Here is a 23236-nt window from a genome sequence, read left to right as displayed (position 1 = left end):
ATAATAGAACGTAAAAGTAAATAACCAAACAAGACGATGTTTAAAAAAATGGTTCAACTCCTACTCCGGAGCCTACGTCCAACCGTTATTTTCTTACTTGTTTAGAAATTTACTCAAACTTAACTAAACCATTACAATGAAAATAACTCGCCAACCTACTCTGGTTGCAATTGCTTGAAGCTACTCCGCTTCAAGACTTTCCCTTGCTCAAAGCTACTCCGCTTCAAGACTTAAGTTCTATCTCAAGGGTTTACAGAGTCATTAAGAACATGGAGATTACAATTAAGACCTAAACACGATAATCATTGAACATATTATTTATGCAACAGTGAAGCGAACTTATACTTGGAGATTTTGTAGCTTTGAAAAACAATCGAAGACTTTTGAAAACAGAAAAACGGTTTTGCAAATGATTGAAGAACAAAGCTTTAAATGCTGAAAAGATTTGCAAAGTGTTTTACAATGAATGCTCTTCAAAGTCTTTGTAATAAATGATAAATGAGAGGGCTATTTATAGAGGAAAGAAGTGTGTAAGAGAAGGATCTTAATACTTATTCACTCTAATGTTCATAGGTTTGTAAGATGTATTCTCATTTAAAAATATAAAAGAAAAATCGGATTTGTAAGGCTCAAAGCAGTTGCGTTTTTCCAAGGCAAGGAGTGTTTTCCATAAATTTTATGGGAACTCACATTTTCGCTCAAAATAGAAAAAGCAAAAGACCCATTTTTAGCATGTAAAACCACTTGCATTAATAAGATTGGTATCTTTTAATTCAACTTCCAAGCATATTCTTTTTGTTCTTTAGATTTGAAAAATGATATCCCTTTTTGAAAACAGTAAAGCTTTTGAAAGGTTTTGAACACTTATGAATTTTCCGAAAATTCTCCATATGTTAGTACCAGAAACGGTGGTGCAACAGTCACAAGAATTGTTGCATGGTTTTGCAATCACTTATGCTTAAAAGAGGATATGTTTAACTACCTCGTTTGCAACATTCGTTGTAGGCAATGGGCTTTCTTGACTTGTCTTTCATCTTTGATCATCTTTGAGCTTCTTTGAACAATCATTGGAAGCTTCAATTGAGCTTCTTTGAACAATCATTGGATGCATCATCAACCGAGTGTGTTCTAACAAATTTCCCCTTTGATGATGATAAGTTTTAAATATGTGTTTAGTTCCCCCTAAGCGCATGGTGAGTCGGTCTTTGAACCATTAAAAGACATCAAATAAATACGATCAAGGTGGCCTAAGTAAAACATCTAATCATGGTAGCTAAGACATTTCCACGGTGAACGTTAGCCTAAGAGTTGTTAGTTAATACATAAACACATAATTAACCGCTTCCCCCTCTTGACATCATCAAGAGAAGGACATAAACATGTTTAAGTAGTACAAGATAAAACACAAGAAAATAGTCCGAGAAAAACTTTAAAATACGTCACACATGCAAGAGAATTTTTAAATGATGGGCCAAAAGGATTAAGAGGGTGAATTGGGCACACAATCCCTCAATCATATTCTTCGGAAACATTTCCCCCAAGGCGCTCAATGAGATCTTCATTTATTGTCTTGAGCTCACTGATCTCCTCCTTGAGAGTCTCATTCTCCACCACCAATTTGGACACCATTGCAAGAAGCTTATCTAACTTGGCATTCACTGCCCCCATTTCAACAATTGTTGCACCAGCCTTACCTTTCCCAGAAAACTTGCGAGCCAATTTCCCAACAACAATAGTCAATGTCATTTGCGAAAGTAGACCCATGGTCATATCATCACACAAGTTCTGAGCAGGGCTACCTTTCATCACAAGCTTTCTTTTGGCAAAGATCATGGAGAACCACATACCGTAGGGGATTACGGTTTTCTTGTCAAAATTTCCCTTTTGGAGGCAAGAGGCAATCTCATTGATCTTATGAAAGATGAGTTTGGGAAGATTTATGGGTCGGCGTTTACTGATATGATGGAGAAGAAGCATCTCGATGAGAGAGCATCTTCCCCGACTATTGTTACTTGGGACAAGGGCACGTTAGATAAAATTAAAGATAAAATGGTGAGGGGCACGGAGTTCGAAAGCATAAATATTTGTAGGACCAGTTTTATTTCCGGGTCGAAGAACTCGCATAACCTCATTTTAACCATTTGTTGCTCAACCTCTCTTCAGTTGCTTTCTGGAAAGGTGGTAAGTCCTACGGGTTCAACCTCAAGATATGAGGCAAGATAGAAGGTTAGGAGAGTAGCTGGTCAATGGTCAAGATAAGGGGCTTTTGATTTATGAAAGCTGATAATGTTCCTGATGAAACATCTACCTTCACTGTTGTATAAAACTAGATCACCTCGGACAAATACACAGGACCATATTTGTCAAGGAGATTAGACCACCCTTGACCAAAGACCGCAAACTTGAAGAATTGAAAGGCGGGGGAGGAATCATACCACTCTTTCTTTTAGCGATGTCCACTGTGAAATGAGCAAGCAAGTATACCCTGACAAAGCTTGAGAATGTCATCGGGAAGATCGAGGGAGTTGAAATGAGCAAGAGTATCATTCTTAAAGTTTTTATCATAAGGAGTGACCATCAACTCAGTGCATGGATTCAGGGGAGTTTTCTCCTCAACATAGTCATCATCATTCTCATCCTCCATGACCTCCTTCTTCTTCGATTTTTTGGCCACCCTTGGGGTTGAGGCACGCTTGCCCTTTGCCACAGTTTTGGGTTTGGCTTTTGATTTTGTTTTGGTTTTGTTGAGGGTTTCATCATCATCACCAAAGAGTTCGGATATTTTTCTCTTGGATTTGGATTTGGGGGTTTCATGGGAAAGTGGGTCAAGCTCTTCATCGAGCACCTTGGCTTCATTGTTGGGTTTATGGATTATTTCATCATTTGGAACGAATTCCTCCTCATGCATGATAACATTTTCTGCTTGTTCAATTGGGGTACTCATTGTTTCATCATTATCTTTATCTTTCTCGTTCTCAGTTTCCTTTTCTCTTTCAACATTCTCATTTTCCTCATCTTTTTCACTCGTTTCTCTGTTTTTCTCACTAATTTCCTCTTCTTTCTGATTGATTTCTTTTTCATTCACACCACCATCCTTCTTTTCTTTATCGATTGTGATAACAACTTACTCTTTTTCAACATCTTCAACAAAGCCTTTTCCTTTTCGATTTTAGTTGCAGATGGTCATCTTCTTCGGTTTCGACATCCACATCCAGGTCCAATGCCATAGAAATGGGGGGGGGGGGGGGACTCCTTTTAACCCACCACGGCCTCTGCCACGGCCTCCTCCTCGATGGGCCATGGCTTTTGTTCGTTTGAATGATGTTGAGTGACACGTCTGTCGTATACCTGTCAAAAATAAACTAACTAAACTAACTATATAGCTAGGGAAGTCAGGTCGATCTCCACAGGGAGGCAAGATATTTGTAGTAGTCCGTCTATTTGGTCACAAATGGGGGGGGGGGGGGGTTGTTTTAATTGTTATTTAAACTACGAGTTTTAAAGGAAAGAGAAATAAAGGGCAAGAGCAATAAAGGCAGAGAAATAAGATTAAGCTATCAGATAGAGAGGGATATGCCAGGATTTCGGTTCACTACGGTAGTCCAGTGACTCAGCTGTAAATGATTCAGACGAATTAATGTAAGACGGATGTTGAAAGGTCCTTTCGGTCCACTTTCTATCCTAAAATACCACTAACTTAACTTTCATTCTCGTCAGGGTAGTCTACTGTTCATAGCAGGCCTATTTAGTCCAATCTTTCGATCTAGGATTAATTTCAGCCAGATTAAAGGTTAACTCAGAAGCGTGCACTCAACTAAGTCGAATAAATACAATTAAATTGCTATGGTGACAGAGTCTCGTAATCAATTCATCTATTTCATCTACTACATCGTCACATTCCTACCGCAGATCCCCTAATCCCAACATGAAGGGGCTTAGCTACTCATGTCGCTAATTAAACTAACAGCAGATAATTTTCTAGCAGTAAACATAGTGAAATAATAAGTAAATTGCATAAAAGAGAAATTAGGGCAAAGGAATTAAATGAGTAAACAAGAAATTAAAGCAAACAATGATTAATTATTAATAAGGAAAGAGAAAGGAATTACAATCCAAGCGAATCCGGCGTAAAGAACACAAAATCCGAGTGAAATAATCCCAAGAACAAAGTTACAATGAAGGGAAATAAGCAACGCAGTAAAGTTTACAGTGGAAAGTTTTGATAAATGAAAGATAGATCCTAATGACCTAGTAAAGCGTGCTTAAATAGCAAAGTAAATAAGTTTAGCGAAATAAACATAACACGGGCTGTTTAGAAGCCCATAACAGCAAAACCACTCGATCGAGTGGATTAAAACCACTCGATCGAGCAAATCCTCATCAGCAACTACTCGATCGAGTAGAAAGTTACTCGATCGAGCAACCCATCTTTCTGCAGCTTAAGGATCGAGTGGAAAACCACTCGATCGACCACCTTGGGACGTAGAAACCACTCGATCGAGTGGTGAAACTGCTCGATCGAGTTCTTTGACTTCAATTCAGCTCAAGTCCGCGCCTAAATACCTCGTAATCCATGCCATGACACTTCTAACATAGTATCTCACTCTGGAAAAATCCCGTCTCCTCTAAATGCATTCAAAAAGGACGAAAAAGAGTACGATTCTACTATTTTCGCGTTCATTTCTACAAAATGGACAAAACGAACCAAAGTAGCCAATTCGGGGCAAAATACTATAAAAAACAGTATAAAAAAGCATAGAAATACGTGCTAAAATAGGCTAAAAAGACTATATAAAAAGCACGTATCAAATCTCCCCAAACCGAACCTTTACTCGTCCTCGAGTAAACTAAAATGCAACTAATGGAACGGAAATGATAACTCATAGCTAGCTTAACTTGTCTACTTGAACCAATTTAATGCAAAGAAAAACTAACAAAGCTAAAGCTAAGCAAATCATACGCAAACAAATTATAAGCTGTTCAGAAATATAGCCAACCTATCGACCTTGCAAGACCAACAAAATCGGACTCTCTCATGGTCACTCTTCTCTCATGAAGCAAAGGGTGAATAAAATGTAAAAGAGAGAAGAAAAGACAGCCACTCACCTAACTGCGACCTACATAGCATGCATGCAACAAAAATGAAAGACAATTCAAGTACTAATGCACACACTCCAACCAATAATGTCCGTCACAGCCGAGGGCTTACAAATAATTTGGGAATAGTGAGGTTCAGGTGAGAAGGAAAAAACATGTTATGGAAATGTGGAGGTAAAAGCGTCAAGCTAGTTCCTAACAGGACCATAATAAAAACCATCCGAATCTCAACTGACTGAAAAACTAAGTACAAGTGCCCTTCATTTGGCACACAGCTCACTAAACTCAAACACAATCGCCTCAAAAATATAGAATAAGAATGGAGGAGTCAGACGGTCACAAACTTCCCTTTTTCAAACACCGTCTGAAATAACAAACTCAAACAAAACATATCTTTTTTTTTTCAAATTGTTTTTCTTTTTCTTTCTTCCTGATTAACGTTCCAGCCTTTGTTTTTCATTTTTTTCTTTTTTCTTTTCTTTCTCTTTCTCTTTCACGTCTTTCTTTTTTTCTTTTTCAATTTTTTTTCTTTTCTTATTTCTCCTTCCTTAATGTTCCAACAACTCCAAACACGGAAATACGGGCCAAAATGCAATCGAAAAACTCGTACCCAAAAGAACATACTAACTAGCTTGACTAGGCAGGCTTAATTTGGAATGTAGCTAATGGGTCAAAAAGGCAAATTTGGCTAATGTGGAGCTAAATGGGTGAAAAATATAAAGAAAGGGAAATTTGCAAGCACCTCCCTGCATGTGACACCAACCACAAACCCGAATATGTGCATTTGACGAGAAATTGAATGTCATAAAAGTGCAAAAAAGATGAACATGCTATGCAAGGAGTACTACTCTCAATTCCTAATGAACTGGTCATGAATGTCACCAGTTATGGCTCTAAAACTCAGAATTTTTCAAGTAGTTTGCCAATTTATCAGGTCAAATCTAAACAGTCAGCTATATTTGAACAGAAACTCGTAGACTATGCGTATGACAAAGCTAATAACTATCAATAAAGTGCAAGACTCAAGTAAAAAGACAAGTTATAGTGCATTATCATCACGGAAATCTACCGTTCCGACTCAACCTATATGCAAAAGTAACCGTGAAATTTTTTGATTTTTTGAAATTTTCTAATTTTTTTTTTTATTTTTGATGTTTTTAACGACAATGCAAGCTGAAAAATAAACGTGAATGCAAAAACAGATGCAAATGCAGACTCAAAAGGATGCAATACCCTCCCCAAACCAAAACGGACAACGCCCTCGTTGTCCTCCAGCATACACCAGCAGATATATACAGGGGAACGGGAATATACAACCAAAAGAAAATAAAAACAATAAATAAAAGGAGACAAAATAAAAGCGTAAGAGATACATACAAAATACGAACTTCCCCAAACCAGCCAGAAAACAGGGGAAGTGAGTAGACCAGTAGCTACTCGTCATCATCGTCACCGTCGTCGTCACTGTCACGGACGTCCTCCACCCTGAACTCCGGGTCTCTCTCCTCCTCCGCTCCTCAGCTCGAGCTCTCTCCACTGCCACCTCCGGGTCCTCGTCCTCCTCCTCCTCAGACACTGGGTACCCCTCAGGTGGGTACCGGAAGAAGGAAGGGTGTGGCCAACCCTCTTGGATCGGTCAGTGTCACCGCAAGTGGTACTCGTATAGAGGGTGTAAAGCAAGAGCCAAGTCCCTCTCCATACGAGCCTGACGCTCTGCAACCTCAAGCAACAAACCGTAAACGGTGCCCCCTTGGTCCAGGACCGCGGGCGCCACAAAGAGAGGAGGTGGTACGAAAGTAGCCGGTAGGTCCGGCTGAGTCTGTGTCTGATCAGTGGGAGTGGGAGTGGGAGTGGGAGTAGGAGTGGTAGTAGTAGTGGGAGTAGGGGTCGGAGCGGGAGCAGCCGTGGAAGGCTGAGTGCTCCCTGAAGGTGTAGACCCCTCTCCGGTCTCAAGACGCCGCTTCTTGGCGGCGGGTGCAACAGGAGGTGGGCGGCGTGGAAGGTGAAGGTCAGGCAGTGGTGGGAGACGGACGCCCCTAGCAACAGTAGGAAGGGGCACTAGACGGGGGAGAGTCTCACAAGGTATGTCAACAGACAGGAAGTCGTCTATCTTCCATGTCTGGTAGTCTGGGGTAAGCCAATGCTGAGAAAGCATGGCATCCAGACTCAGTAACCTCTCTCCCTGGAGGTACTGCAGGTCACGAGGCCAAACGGGGACGTGGGAACGGGCAAGAATGGTGGCTATGCCACCGCAGGCAATGGTTCCCGTCTCCTTCTTCCCCTGGCTCTGAAGGTACTGGGCGGTCAAGTAAGCTATGTTGAGGGTAAAGGGACTCTCACAGTCGATGTTCAAGTAACCGCCCAGGATGGAGAGCTCGGTGTTTGTGATGTTGTTCGGCTCCTTTCGGCCGAAAATAGTGCTCCCCATTAGTCTAAGGAAACAACGGACAGCGGGGAGGTGGACCTGTTGGAGCTTTCGCTCCTGAAAAGTGGTGTGGGCCAGGGTCCTCCAAAGCTGACGGTAGACCCTCCTAGTGGCGGCAACCGCGCCCGTAGAGGTAAGGCCATGTAACCTACCAAACTGCCCTAAGGTCATCAGAAAGGTCCGGTTAAACAACCGGAAGGACACTGAAGAACTAGAGGGGTCAGCATCGTGTGCCCCTGAGGAGAAGGTAAAGGAGCTGAAAAACTCGAGGCTCAGCTCCAGAAAAGTGCGGCCGCTCATAGTGATGAGCCCGGCCATCCCCGTGGCCTGTTGTAAGTCACAAACCGACTCGTAAATGCCGAGTCTCACAAGTGCCGTTTTCTCTAGAAAACGGGAAGGAACATGCACACAAGCTAGCAGGTTATAAAATTTCGTATGATGTAAAGCATTAACAAAATGTACCTGCGGATAATCTGGGTGAGAGTCGAGGGAAGTGTCCCCTCGGACCGTGATCGTGCGTAAGTAGAAGCAAGAATCAAGGGAAGCGAAAGCGAGGAAAGTAGAGGTGGCTGGGGCTGGCGCAGAACGAGATCGCCACGACCCCGCCTCGGAACCCGAAGTAGTAGCCTCGTGCAAAGGACGGAGTGAGGGACCAGTGGTCGCTCAGAAAGCAACGGCCGCCGGCAAGTCCACCACGAGTAAAAGCAGTGGCTAGTGTAGGAGTAGGGGCTGCTATGGCCACCACTGAAGAGGAACTAGCAGCAGTGCTAGCAGTGGTGGTGACCGTAGAGGGAGTGGCAGCCGGAACTGAGCTAGCAGAAGAGCTAGCTGGGGCAAAAACTGTACCGGCAGCTGAAACTAGGAACACTGGGGCTGCGGTAGTCACTAAAGTGGAGATAGTGGCAACAGCAGGGGCCACTGTCTCAGACAGAGACGGACTGGAGGACGAACTAGTAGATGATAAAGAGCTAGAGTCCATCCTGTAACAAGGGGTAAGGGGTATGATAAGAAACAGCGGCTAATAGTGGTTAAAATCAACACGAAAAACCAGCAGAACAACACGTGGAACCCCTACCAGTCGGAAATTTGACTTACAGCATACAATTCCCAGCAATTCCTCAAACAAATTTGAAAAGCAGCATGTAGATGCCGATAAGGTGGGCATAACAGTTAAAAACAACAGCATGTAAGAACCAACTGAGGTTAATTAAGTCATGGAGGCATATGACCCCGTCTGACAGTCGAAAAAAAAGTCGACTGAAACAGCCTAATCGCGAAATTTTTGCACAAAACTCGAATTGAAGCATCTTAAGCATTGACATGGGTGTGATAACAATCAAAGATAGCAGCAATTAGGCGACAAGGCAACTAATTAGACAAATTACAGCAGCGATGACCAAAATGACAGTCGAAAATTTCGACTGTCTTGAACCCATAATGCAAAAATCATGTAAAATTCGAAAAGACATGCAACAAACAGCGAGGAAATGGGATTGATCATCAAGCAAGAAAGATACGGGTAAGCAATAACAAATTAAGTCGAAAAATTCGACTAAACAGGAATTTCGAAACCCTAGAACAATTTACCTCATAAAATTCGAAATAATCGAAATTAAAAAGAAATAAGGGAGTAGAAATCACTTACTTGATGATAGAAATCCTACAAATGCAATTAATCTTCAAATAAACAAGCACAAGAGGCGATTTTTCGAGCTAAAAACCGCAAACCCTAATTCCTTTTTAGAACCGTGAAAACGAGCACAATCAAGGGGGAAATTAAGGGGCTTTGAAAGATTAAAAGGCAAGCAAGAGATTGTAGGAGGTGCATTTGGTGATTTGGGCAAGAAAATGGGGATTTGGGGATGAATTGGTCGCAAAAGGGAAGGGGTTAGACGGAAATAATAGGGAAGAATGAAATATGAAACAAAAATAAGAAGTTTAAAGTAAAACTCCCTGCGTCCTGTGCATTTTAGTCGATCGAGTGGTTTTAAACCACTCGATCGAGCACTTTGATGCTCCATCTACTCGATCGAGTAGAATTCTACTCGATCGAGAAGTCCCACTTATTGCTCCACTCGATCGATTAAAAGAAGCATTCGATCGACCAATTTTCCACTCGATCGAGTACAAAAAGTACTCGATTGAGCTCTTTTCTTGCGTAAGCTCTTGAATTTCGTCTATTCTTCCCTTGGAATGCGTAAAACTTCCCCAAACCTGCATAAAAACACGTGCAGAAATATCCCAACATACCAAATACGCATATAAATAGTCTATAGTCTTAATTCTACGCTAAAAACAGTCTAAAAACTAATTGTCCTAATAAAAGCAATAAAACAAATTCAACGGGAAATTCAATAATTATCTATTACAAAGTGTTACACGGGGTATTTCCCCGCTCAATTCCCAATGTAATTCAGTAGCCCCTTGGTGCGCTCCTGACTGGAGGAAGTCGTCTCAGAAACGTTGATTGTCCTCTTCAGCTTCCATGAGCTTGAATAATCATTTGAAACAGTAGGAGGGGAGTAGTTCACATCCACATAAGCGCGAACTTTCCTCATCCTTGCTCCTCTATCACCGTCTTTAGCATCCTTACTTCCAATTTGATTGACAGCAGTCGCACAACATCCTTTGACAGTTCCTTCATTGCTTTCATCCGCACTGCAAAGAAGGAAAACAGACGAACTTTCCTCCTTTTTGCTCTCAGTCTGAGGCGGAGGGGTAACAATTGCAGCACAATACTCCAAATTTTCAACTGGAGTGTCAATAATAGGGTCAATAGAAGAGAGAACATTGCAAGGCTGAGCTTGCATGGGAGCCCTCCGGGATTTAGACTGATGAAAAATCAGCTCCTCATCCCCTACCTGAAAGGTCAAAGTCTTCCCCCTGACGTCTATTACTGCACGAGCAGTAGACAAAAATGGTCTCCCTAAAATAATAGGGGTGTGTGCATCTTCGGGGATGTCTAAGACAATGAAATCTACGGGAATAAAGAACCTCCCGATCCTCACAGGTACGTCTTCTACTATACCTAGTGGCCGTGATATACTACGGTCGGCCATCTGGACTGTCATATTAGTGCAACTCAGCTTTGTTAAACCAAGTCTCTTAGCCAGAGACAGCGGTAAGACACTTACGCTAGCGCCTAAATCGCATAGCGCATTATCAATCAAATAGTTACCGATATGACACGGAATTGAAAAACTACCTGGGTTTGACTGCTTAGGAGGTAACTTATTTTGAAATAGGGCTGACTCCACCTCAGTCAAAGCTACGGTCTCACTATCACTAATACTCCTCGTACGCGATAAAATTTCTTTCATAAACTTAAGATAAGAGGGTACCTTTGTCAGCAACTCAGTGAACGGCACAATGACTTCCAAGCTTTTCAGAAGTTCGACAAATTTGCCGAATTGTTGATTGGCCTTAATATTCTGCAACCGCCTCGGGAAGGGAACCGTGGTAGGTATCTCGAGTCCCTTGTTTCTCTCTTCCAATGTATCTTCCAGAGCAAGTTCTGTATCCTTTGGACGCTTCTTACCTCTCGAACGAGGTCTTTCCGGTGATTTATCGCTTAAACAAGCACTAGCAGGCTCTCGAATAAGCTTCCCGTCATCAAAACTACTCGATCGACCAATATACCCATTCGATCGAGTAGAATCTTCGATAAAATCACTCGATCGAGTGAAATTCTCACTCGATCGAGCAACTCCATTTTGCTCTTCACTCGATCGAGTAGAATAACTACTCGATCGACCAGTACGCTCTTCCTGTTCACTCGATCGAGTGGAAAAACCACTCGATCGAGCACTTTCCTACCCAAATCTGCTCGATCGACCACCTGAAACCAGTCGATCGAGCACTTGCTTTGCCGTGAGCTCACTTTCTTCGACAAAACACTGTTCATCATCAGTTACAGCTCTCCTCGGGTCTGATTTTTGCATTTTCGGTCCCTCATAAGAACGACCGCTTCTCATATTTATCAAGTTTACCGTCTCGTGTGGATTCTTCTTATTTTGAGTCGGTAATTGACCCTGCTTTCTTGAAGATTGGTTCATAGCTAGTTGGGCAACTTGAGTTTCAAGTGCCTTTATGGACGCATCTTTCTGTTGATCACTCAGCTGAAACTGCTTTGTAAAAGCTTGCAACATAGACTTAAGCTCACCAATTTCACTCACCCCACCGGAAGATGATGCACCGTGGTTAGGAAGAGCAAAGGAAGGAGGCTTCTGAAAGCCTTGTTGATTCTTGTGTGGAGGAACGTAAGGCTGCTGCTGGTGCGGAGGAGGTGTAGGATTAAGCACATTTTGACTAGTCCACCTCAAATTGGGATGGACTGCCCCTTGATTATTGTAATAGGAACCTCCTCCTTGCCTATATTGCTGAAAGGCAAGGACTTGTTCCTTCTCTACAAGACAGCCAACAACAGTGTGGCCATCATTACTCCCACATCTCTCACAAGAAACGGTCTCTCCTCTAGTAAGAACATAGACCGTCTAAGGCTCCCCAACAGCTTGTAACTCTAACTTGTCAAATCTAGCATTCATGGTCTCCAGCTGAGCCAAAACTTGCTTATCAACTACATGGACTGTTCTAATCCCATCCCTCGGGTTTCCATACTCAGCACTGTGATTAGCCATCTCTTCAATAAGGGACCACCCCTTATCATCATCGGTGTTCTCCTGAAATCTCCCACTAGATGCCGCATCAAGTATGGCTCTTTGGTCGTCATACAACCCATTGTAGAACTGATTAGCTAGAAACCATGGGTCAAAACCATGGTGAGGGATAGACCTCACCAACTTCTTGAATCGCGACCATGCCTCATAGAAACTTTCTTCGGGAGCCTGTCTGAAACTAGTAATCTTGGCCCTCAGCAGATTGGTGCGTTGTGGAGGGAAGTATCTCTTGTAAAATGCAAGAGCAAGAGACTCCCAATCAGAACCCCAAAGAATTGTGCGGTCCAAGTCGATCACCCACTCCTGGTGAATCAGCTAAAGAGAAAGGAAATAGAACTTCCTTAATCTTGTCCTGAGTTACCCCCTTAGTGGCCGGGATAGTAGAACAGTAATCGGTAAAGGTCTCCATATGCTTCCTCGGATCTTCACCTGCCACACCTCTATAAATATTCCTCTGCACTAGATTGATATAAGAAGGACAGATGTCGAATGTATTCCCATCATCAGTCTGGAGATTGAAACCCTTCGGAATAGAGGACGCTTTAGGCACCGAATGACTGGAAAGCTTAGGCATCTTTACTGCAGAAATCGGACTGTCTTTGAAAAGAGAGTGATGTAGCTCTGGCTCGAAAGTACTCAAGTCTTCCTTTCGTGATTTCCTTTGCAGACGGAGTCTATGCCTAAATAATATCTCTGGCTCTAAATCAGCTGAAACTAATTCAAACCTGTCTGACCTGGGCATAAACAACACTGAAAGAAAATAATAAGAACGGCCTCAAGGAATAGAAATTCCTTGAGACGGATAAAATAAACGGAACAAAAACAAATAGGGCAATTGCCTCCCCGTCAACGGCGCCAAAACTTGACACGTCTGTCGTATACCTGTCAAAAATAAACTAACTAAACTAACTATATAGCTAGGGAAGTCAGGTTATGTTATGCATCTCAGGAGAAAAATGAAGGAAGAGATAGAGAGAGAAAACCCTAAAAAAACCTGAAACTTTTTACCCTAGTTTTGTGTGCAGCTCTAACAACCATGGCTATCATGACCTTTACTGATAATCAATTCTCACCTCTAGCTTCATCTTCTAAACTCCCACGTTCTAATACTAACACAAAAAATAAAAAAAATAAGGGGACGGTGAACGCGACAGCTGAGAAAGTTCCGCAGACGGTCAGTGCTAAGGAGACTACACAGGGGCCTCAAACTGGTGATGCGAAAAAGACAGTGTCTTTGGGGTCTATTGTGGGTATCCCTGTTCTTAACCTTGATGAGGGTGTGCCTGACAAACCAGACTCTGGATGGCTTCTTCGTCAGGGTGGCAAAAACATCGTTATAGAGACAATTGTTGAGGAGGAGGAACAGTTGGATCTTCTGAAGTTCACTCCGGATGATATCAAATCTGAGGTGGAATTTTGGAACCAATCTGTTTATTGTTATATCTTAGGGACTAACCCTCCTATAGACATTGTTGAGGATTATGTTTATCAGGCTTGGTCTGAGTTTGGTATAGACAGGGTCTCTTTCATGGAGAATGGCGTTTTCTTAGTAAGGTTTACTAAGCCTGCTGGGATGTCCTCTCTTCTGAATGCTGGGTATTATTTCTTTGATAACAAGCCTATAGTGATTAAGCCTTGGAGTGTGGATGTAGATCTTGTGAAGGAGAAAATAGATGTGGTCCATGTTTGGGTGCGGTTAACAGGAGTACCCCTGAAGTTCTGGGGGGACTGTTTAGTGCCTATTGCAGGGCTTGTGGGTAATTTTGTTAGAATGGACATTGCTACTACTGAAAAAAAGAGACTTAGTTATGCGCGTGTCCTGGTTGAATTGAAAATGGACCAACATTTACCAGACAAAATTCAATTCCTTGATGAAACTGGGAATGTAGTGGTTGTTCAGGTGACTTATGAATGGAGACCTGTTTCTTGTGAGGGTTGTAAGGGATTTGTTCATGACAAATAACAGTGTAGAAAGGCTAAGCCTAAGGTTCAACCAAAAAGGAAACCAAATCCCCCTCCTGAGAAACAAAAGAGACAAACTTGAAGGCCAGTGAAAGAACAGGTGGATCCCCCTAGGGCTAAACGTTCAATTGTGTTTTCCCCTGAGGGGTTCCCTCCTCTGGTCAGACCTAGTGTTACTACTCCTGTTATGCATATCATGAAACTCAATGAGCAGGGTGGATTTACTGAGATAATAGCTTCTGGTAGGAAAGGTCCTTTGTCTTTCTTAGATGATTTGAATGGCACTACTCCTAGGGGGGAGTGATGCAGAGTGGTAAAGACCCCCCCTTCTCAGTCATCTCATGCATAATCTGGGTTTTTGGAATGTGAGAGGTTTGAATGATCTTAATAAACAAAAGTTGGTTAAATGGTTTATGCATAATAATGGTGTAGGGTTATTTGGTTTACTGGAAACAAAAATAAAGCCTAGGAATCTTTTGAATAAGAGCTCCTCTCTTTGTGAAGGTTGGAGCATAACTACTAATAGCAGTTGGCATAAGGGAGGTCGTATTTGGGTTTTGTGGAAACCTGAGCTATTCATAGTTAATGTCCTAGATTATAATGCCCAATATATCCAAATGAGAGTGACTTCTAGGACTGATGATAATTGTTTTTTTCTTACTATAATTTATGCTCACAATGACTTACATGAGAGAGTTGAACTTTGGACTTTCCTGAAGCATATTGCATTGACTTGTAATGAACCTTGGCTCTGGGCTGGGGATTTTAACACTGTGTTGAGTCCAGTGGAGAGGCTTGGAGGTCATACTTGTGAAGCTGAAATGCAGCATTTTCAGGAATATATATCTCTGTGCTGTGTTGAGGACCTGCAGACTACTGGGGCTATGTTCACATGGTCTAACAAGCAGAACCCTGTGGATAGAGTATACAGTAGACTAGATAGAGTGATGGGTAATAATGAATGGATGTTGGAATATGGTGACTACTTAGCTCATTTCCACCCTGAAGGTGTGTTTGACCACTGCCCTTGCACAATTGTTAACAAGAAAGCTGGCATGGGTGGAAGGAAAAGCTTTAAATACTTCAACATGTGGGGGAAATTTGAGTTTTTTTTTTTGGTGTAATGTGAGCATTTTTATAAATCAATAACAAGAGGATACATCATTCAGCATATATTTTTCAGCAACTTTAACGACTACTAATAGTAACAAAGACAAACTATGAAATAACAACCCCTATTCTTTGTAACCATTCTTTATCTGAACTACGTGCTGGGATTAATTTGCAACCTCTCAATCTAATTGTCACCAGATTCTTAATAGCTTCCCCAATACAATCTGGATTTTGCAGATTCAACTCCAACCTGCACCTATTTCTTTCCTGCCAGAGATGGTACCAGCATGCCATTAAGGCCACTCTTCCAATTCTCCTCTGCTGCTCAGTATAATGCAAACCAGTAGAAGGTAACTTCATTTGCAGCCAGGCTTCAATGCATCCTAACACCATGACACTGTAAGGACAGTCCTGGAATAAATGAGCATGAGATTCAGGTCCCCCTTCACAAAGAACACAGCTATCAGTATTACAAACTCCAATATGCTTCAACTTCAGACGAGTATTGAGAGCTTCTCTCTTAATAAGCCAACCAATAAAGGCATGCTTAGGGACACACCAGCTGTCCCAAACATCCTCATACCATTGCACAGGGGGGTGTGTACCCTGCAACCAACAGTACCCAGAGCTTACAGAATAGCCTTTGGAATCATGAACCCAAACACCATTCTGAAACCCTGCAGCCAACCTACTCTTCACCTTGCAAATATTCCTCCAATTCCAATTAACATCAGTTGGAGGAGTATACGAATGCCAATCACCTCCTTTCATATACACATGGTCAATCCATAACACCCATAACCGATCTGCCTTAGTGTAAATCCAGTTAACAAGTTTACCAACTGTTGCTATATTCCACACCCTTGCTTCTTTAATCCCCAAACCTCCTTCTTTTTTAGTGCAACACACTGTATGCCATGCAACCAGAGGTGCTCTTTGATACTCAGCTCCACCATCCCATAAATAATTTCTGCAAATCACCTCAATTCTAGTGATGATACATTTTGGAATCAGGAAAATAGAAGCCCAATAATTGTGTAAGGTATTCAGAACAGAAGTGATCAAAGTAAGCCTTCCTGCATAACTGAGCTTTCTAGCTCCAATCCCTTTAATTTTAGCAGTAATCCTATCCAGAAGAATATTGCAGTCCTGCCTAGTTAGCCTACCAGGTTGGATGGGAATACCTAGATATCTAAGAGGAAGCTGCCCTTCTTTAAACCCAGATATTTGAACAATGTCAGCTCTAACATCATCAGAAACTCCATTAAAAATAACCTCAGACTTACTAGCATTCACTCTTAACCCTGATCCAGCTGAAAAAGTAGAGATAGCCCTCAGCAGCAATATCATAGACCTCACATCTCCTTTACAAAATAAGATTAAATCATCTGTAAATAACAAATGATTCAATTTTAACCCAGCACATAGAGGATGGTACCTAAAATACCACTGTTGAGTAGCATAGTCCAGAATCCTAGTCAGATACTCCATAGATATTGTGAAAATAAGAGGGGACATAGGGTCACCCTGCCTCAAGCCCCTTTTTCCATGGAAGTAGCCAAACTGTATACCATTCAAATTCAAAGTAAAAGAAGTAGAGGTGATACAACTCATAATCAAGCCCTTAAACTTCTCAGGAAAATGCAAAGCACCTAGCATTTGCTCAACAAATCCCCACTCAATAGTATCATAGGCTTTCTGCAAATCCAATTTAAACATACTTCTAGCAGACACAGTTCTCCTTGAATAATATCTCACCAAGTCTTGACAGATAAGAATGTTCTCCGAAATACTACGACCCTTGACAAAAGCTCCCCGATTCCTACTAATAATGTCGTGCAACACCAAAGCCAACCTATTACAAATGAGCTTAGAAATCGTCTTGTATATAACATTACAAAGACGAAATAGGCTTGAAATGAGTGACATTTGTAGGTCTATCCACCTTAGGTATAAGAGTGATCACAAGTGGAATTAATCGACTAAGTAGTTTACCGCAGTCAAAAAATTCATAATAGCACCCCCTATCTCATCTCCAACAATATCCCACGCATCCTTGAAAAACTGACTAGTATAACCATCAGCACCAAGAGATTTATCCTTAGGAATACTGAATAGGCAACTCCTAATCTCCTCAAGAGTAACAGGCTTAGCCAACAAAGCCCAGTGATCTTGATCAAAGCTCTCCCCCTTCGACTACTCTAACATTAACATCGTAGTCTTATTGTTCGACCTAACAGCTCCTCATAATAATCAAGGAAGGCTTGCTGAATCTTGCTCCCTTCAGTACAGAGAATCCCCTCTTTTGTCTCAATTTGCATAACTTTATTTATCATAGTTCTTTTCTTGATAGCATGGTGGAAGTAGGCAGTGTTGATATCCCCTGCAATGGACCATTGAACCTTAGCTTTTTGAGCCAGGAAACTATCCCTAGCCTCAATCAAAGCCCTCACCTCCTGGGACAGGTTATACTCAGTTTGAATAAGCTCCATATCCACAGGTTGCTCCATTCGCTTCCTCTGAATCTCTTCTAGGAGTGCACTAGCAATGACAGTACTATTCTCCACATCAGAAAAACATGTCTTGTTCAACAACTTCAAAACAGGTTTCAAAGCTTTGAGTTTCTTAATCACCTTAAACATTTTAGTGCCACCATAGGTATTCTTCCATACACCAGATACACACTCTTTAAACTCCTCAGAAGTCCCCCACATGTTAAAATATTTAAAGCTTTTCTTGCCACCAAAGTCAGTCTGCCTATCAACCAAAGTACAAGGACAATGGTCAAATAATCCTTCAGAGTGGAAATGTGCCAAATAGTCACCAAAACTATCCACCCTTTCCTGATTGCCCATAATTATATCAAGCCTACTATAAACTCTACTCCCAGCATCCTGTTTATTAGACCAAGTGAATAAGGCTCCAGTTGCAGAGATATCCTCCATCCCACAAATAGAAACACAATATTGGAACTGCTGCATTTCAGCCTCAGTAGTATTACCTCCCAGACGTTCAACAAGAGAAAGGACAGTATTAAAATCCCCAGTCCACAACCAAGGTAAAGAACAACACTCAGACTCCTGCTTTAAGAAATTCCAAAGCTCCTGCCTCTCATTAAGTCCACTAAAAGCATAAATCATTGTTAACAAAAACTTCTTATGATCAGTTCTTGATTCAACCATCATATGAATGAACTGAGCACCATAAGCTAAGAAATTAACTTCAAAACAAAGAGGATTCCAAAGGACCCAAATTCTTCCTCCTTTATACCAACTACAATTCGTAGAAACACTCCACCCATCACATAAAGAAGAATTCTTATTAAGTAGAACACTAGGTTTTAATTTAGTCTCTAAAAGCCCAAACAATCCTACACCATTATTATGCATAAACCACTTCACAACTTTCTGTTTATTCAGGTCATTAAGACCCCGGACATTCCAAAAACCTAAACTATGCATTAGACTTATTGGAAGGGGGGGTCCTTTCCACTCTCAATAACCCTTGCCCCAGGAGTATTCATCCCATTCAAGGCATCCATGAAAGTATAGGCACCAGATTTCCCTACCACCTTTTGTCCAAAAACCCCATCTTGTCTATTCAGTCTCATTAACTGTCTAGCTGGAGTAGAAGATATACCCTTAGCTAGTGGTGGGAACACTTCAGGCGTAAACAAAGGAGTAACCTGCACAGGAGACTTAGCAGCAGGTATCTGCACTTCCTGCACAGGTTGCTGAACAGGCCGCCATACCTGCTTTGGCTTCTGAGGTAGGTTCACTGCTTTGGCCATAGATTTAGGCTTTCTTCCTGCACTGATGCTCATCATACCCAAAACCCTTACAAGCAACACAGGCAACAGGCCTCCACTCATACTCAACTTTCACCTCCACTTTATTCCCAAATTCATCCAAAAAATGCACCATAGCTGGCAAGGTTTGTCCCATATGAAGCTCAACCAGCACCCTAGCATAGCTAAGCCTAATTTTTTCCGCAGTCAAGTCATCTTTTTTGACAAACTTTCCAACCAAACCCGCAATACTAGTAAACAGTCACCCCAAAACTTTAAGGGAATTCCTGTCATTCTAATCCACACAGGCACAATATCCACATCTCCCTTAACCAAATCAGCATCTGAATTCCATGGTTTAACAACCACAGGTTTGTTTTCAAATAAGTAATACCCAGAATTCAGTAAAGCATCTCTCTGTTCTGGCCTCTTAAATCTAACAAGAAAGATACCATTATCCATAAACGAGACCCTATCCACCCCAAACTGATCCCACACATTAAAAACAAAATCTTCAATCACATCCCATGGAGGGTTTGCCCCTAAGATATAACAAACAACAGAGTGGTTCCAGAAAGCTACCTCCTTTTTGACATCCTCAGGTGTAAACTGACGGATATCCTCGAACTCTTCCTCTTCATTGATTGTTGTCATTATAGGAACATCTCTTCCACCACGGCGAATGACCCATCCAGTGCCAGGTTGTTCACTCCTTCCTTCATCAAGATTCAGAACTGGAATACCTTGAACTTCGCTCATCAGCTTAGTCTTCCCAGTATCCTCAGTCTGAGGGACTTTAGTACTACTATGAAGAGGAACGTTCCCATTATCCACCTGACCTGCTGTAACATTCTGTTTATTTTGAGAATTTTTTGGAGAATTTTTAGATTTTTTTGTTGATTTTGATGAAGATGCTAACGGTGAGAAAGTATTCTCGGAGAATGTCATAACAGCCATGATGACGGCTCTAAAATTTAGGTTAGATCGCAGGTGATTTTCAGAGGATTTTCTCTTTCTATCTCTGAGGGAAATCTGAGTTGTTTCTTCCTTGTGTGAAGAAAATCTGGTGCCAGGTTAATTAGGGGACTAAAATGTTCTCTGTTGTTAAAAAATTGAAAGCACTAAAGCCTGGACTTAAAGCTCTTAATAAAGATTGCTTCTATGATATTGAGAATAGTAAAGCTCTTACTGCTGCTCTTTTGGAAAAAATTCAGAAGGATTAAGTGGACCATCCTGGTGATATGGAGCTGATGCAACAGGAGTTGGTGGTGGCTACTGAGTTGAGGGACCTTATGACAGCTAGGGATAGCTTTCTGATTCAGAAAGCTAAGATTCAATGGTCTCTTGAAGGTGACTTGAATACTGCTTATTTTCATAATTCAATCAAAAAAAGAATGTTGCAAAATAAAGTTCTAAGCATTGAGGATAAGGATGGTAGGACCTGTACTGAGGGGTCTCAAATTCAGCAGGCATTCTTGGATGATTATTTGGAACTCTTGGGATCTCAGAAGAGCACAATCCCTGTTAATGATAGGGTAGTCAGACTGGGGGAATGCTGCAGTCCTGCTCATTGGGAGGTGTTGAGTAAAGCTGTCACAGTAGAGGAAGTTAAGTTACATTTGTTCAGCATCCCTAAGGATAAGTCCCCTGGTCCTGATGGCTTCACTAGCCAATTTTATAGGGATGCCTGGGACATAGTTGGCAGTGAGGTGTGTGCTGCTGTTTTAGATTTTTTTGATAGTGGTAAGCTGCTCACTCAAATCAATGCTATAATGATTACTCATATTCCTAAGACTGACAGACCAACTAGTGTCAAACACTTTCGACCCATTGCTTGCTGTAATGTCATTTACAAGACTATTTCGAAGATTATGTGTGCTAGATTGGCTGTGGTCCTTCCTGACATTATAAGTAGGAATCAGGGTGCTTTTATTCAAGGAATAAGTATTTTGGAAAACATTCTTATATGCCAGGACCTGGTAAGGATGTATAACAGAGGTAATGCCTCTCCTAGATGCATGTTTAAACTGGATTTACAAAAAGCCTATGATTCCATTGAATGGAACTTTATAGAGCAGATGTTGACAGCCTTGAACTTCCCTGCTAAATTTAAGCATTTGGTTATGACTTGTGTGAGGACACCTCACTATTCTCTTCATCTGAATGGATCTCATTTTGGATATTTTGCTGGAAAAAGAGGTTTAGGGCAAGGGGACCCTATTTCTCCCTTGATCTTTACAATTTGTATGGAGTATTTTTCAAGGGTCCTGATGTATGCTACTCAGAAATGGTTCTTCAGATTTCACCCTCTTTGTAGAAGCCTTAAATTGACACATTTGCTGTTTGCAGATGATTTATTACTCTTCTGTAGAGGGGATGTTAGATCTATTATGCTGTTACTTAGAGCCTTCTCTACATTCTCTGCTACTTCTGGACTGGTGGTGAATGAGGCTAAGTCTGAAGTAGTCTTTGGTGGGGTTTCTGATGAACTGAGACATGATATTTTGCAAATCTCAGGCTTTCATGAAGGCTGTCTACCCTTTAAATACCTAAGCATACCTATCCAGCCTGGTAGACTCACTAAACAGGACTGTAATATATTGATGGAAAGGATTGTCACTAGAATAAGAGGGATTGGGGCTAGGAAGCTTAGCTACTCTGGCAGACTGGTTTTGATTAATTCTATCCTCAATACTCTTCATAATTATTGGGCCTCCATTTTTCTGATTCCTAAAATGATCATAAGGAGGATTGTGGCCATATGCAGAAATTTTTTGTGGGATGGGGGCACAGAGTACCAGAGGGCTCCTCTTGTGTCTTGGTCCACTGTTTGCTGCAGTAAAAAATCTGGAGGATTGGATGTGAAGGATGCTGAAAGTTGGAACATTGCTAATGTTGGGAAGCTTGTTAATTGGATCTACACTAAGGCTGATAGGCTCTGGGTTCAGTGGATTCATCATATTTATCTGAAAGATTCTGACTGGTCTACTTATGTGCCTCTTAGTGACTCCAATTGGAATTGGAGGAACATTTGAAAGATCAGGGTCAAACTTGCTGGTTTTGTGGATAACTGATGGGTAGCTGACCCTAAAGGCTATTCAGTAGGGTCTGGTTATACTTGGATACAGGATCAACACCCACCTGTGTCCTGGTATTTTGATGTCTGGGATAGATGGAATATCCCTAAGCATGCCTTTATAGCTTGGTTAATCTCTCATAAGGCACTTAATACACGAGAAAAGTTACATGCTCATGGAATCAGTGACTCTAAGGATTGCGTGTTGTGTGAAAATGGCATTGAAACTCATTCCCATCTTTTTGAAGACTACTTATATAGCAAGCAAATTATGGGACAGATAGAGACTTGGTTGCAACTTAAATTGGTCCCTGATAGAAGAAGCTCTCAGTTGCAGCAACATGTCTGCAGAATGGCAAAGTTGGCCTGCTAGTACACCATCTGGATGGAGAGAAAAAAATGTCGCCTGGAATTGCAGCTAACAGTGCCTAGGAATATTGTTAAAGACTTAAAGAGACTGATTCATGCTCGAATCAGTCAGATGATCCAACAACCTGTTACTAGCCAAAATCAGCAATGGCTTTCTAGACTTGATATTTTACTTTAGCTGTGGTTAGTACTAGAAAATTTGAAGTGATGTTGTAATTGAATATTCTCTTTATTGATTAATGAAAACCTCTCACATTTCACCAAAAAAAAGGGAAGTCAGGTCGATCTCCACAGGGAGGCAAGATATTTGTAGTAGTCCGTCTATTTGGTCACAAATGGGGGGGGGGGGGTTGTTTGAATTGTTATCTAAACTACGAGTTTTAAAGGAAAGAGAAATAAAGGGCAAGAGCAATAAAGGCAGAGAAATAAGATTAAGCTATCAGATAGAGAGGGACATACCAGGATTTCGGTTCACTACGGTAGTCCAGTGACTCAGCTGTAAATGATTCAGATGAATTAATGTAAGACGGATGTTGAAAGGTCCTTTCGGTCCACTTTCTATCCTAAAATACCACTAACTTAACTTTCATTCTCGTCAGGGTAGTCTACTATTCATAGCAGGCCTATTTAGTCCAATCTTTCGATCTAGGATTAATTTTAGCCAGATTAAAGGTTAACTCAGAAGTGTGCACTCAACTAAGTCGAATAAATACAATTAAATTGCTATGGTG

General features: G+C 41.4%; 1 non-coding gene and 1 pseudogene across 1 annotated transcript; one reads left to right on the top strand and one right to left on the bottom strand.

Moving 5' to 3' along the window:
- LOC141628997 (xyloglucan glycosyltransferase 4-like) overlaps positions 1 to 23236 on the bottom strand; it is a 157552-nt pseudogene that overhangs the window by 25703 nt on the left and 108613 nt on the right.
- On the top strand, positions 12293 to 12399 carry LOC141635743 (small nucleolar RNA R71). Its single transcript, XR_012540406.1, has one exon. It is a non-coding gene; the product is annotated as a small nucleolar RNA R71 (small nucleolar RNA).

Source organism: Silene latifolia, chromosome Y (genome assembly GCF_048544455.1).
Source record: "Silene latifolia isolate original U9 population chromosome Y, ASM4854445v1, whole genome shotgun sequence".
Taxonomy (NCBI): domain Eukaryota; kingdom Viridiplantae; phylum Streptophyta; class Magnoliopsida; order Caryophyllales; family Caryophyllaceae; genus Silene; species Silene latifolia.
This window is presented reverse-complemented; position numbering and strand designations above follow the sequence as displayed.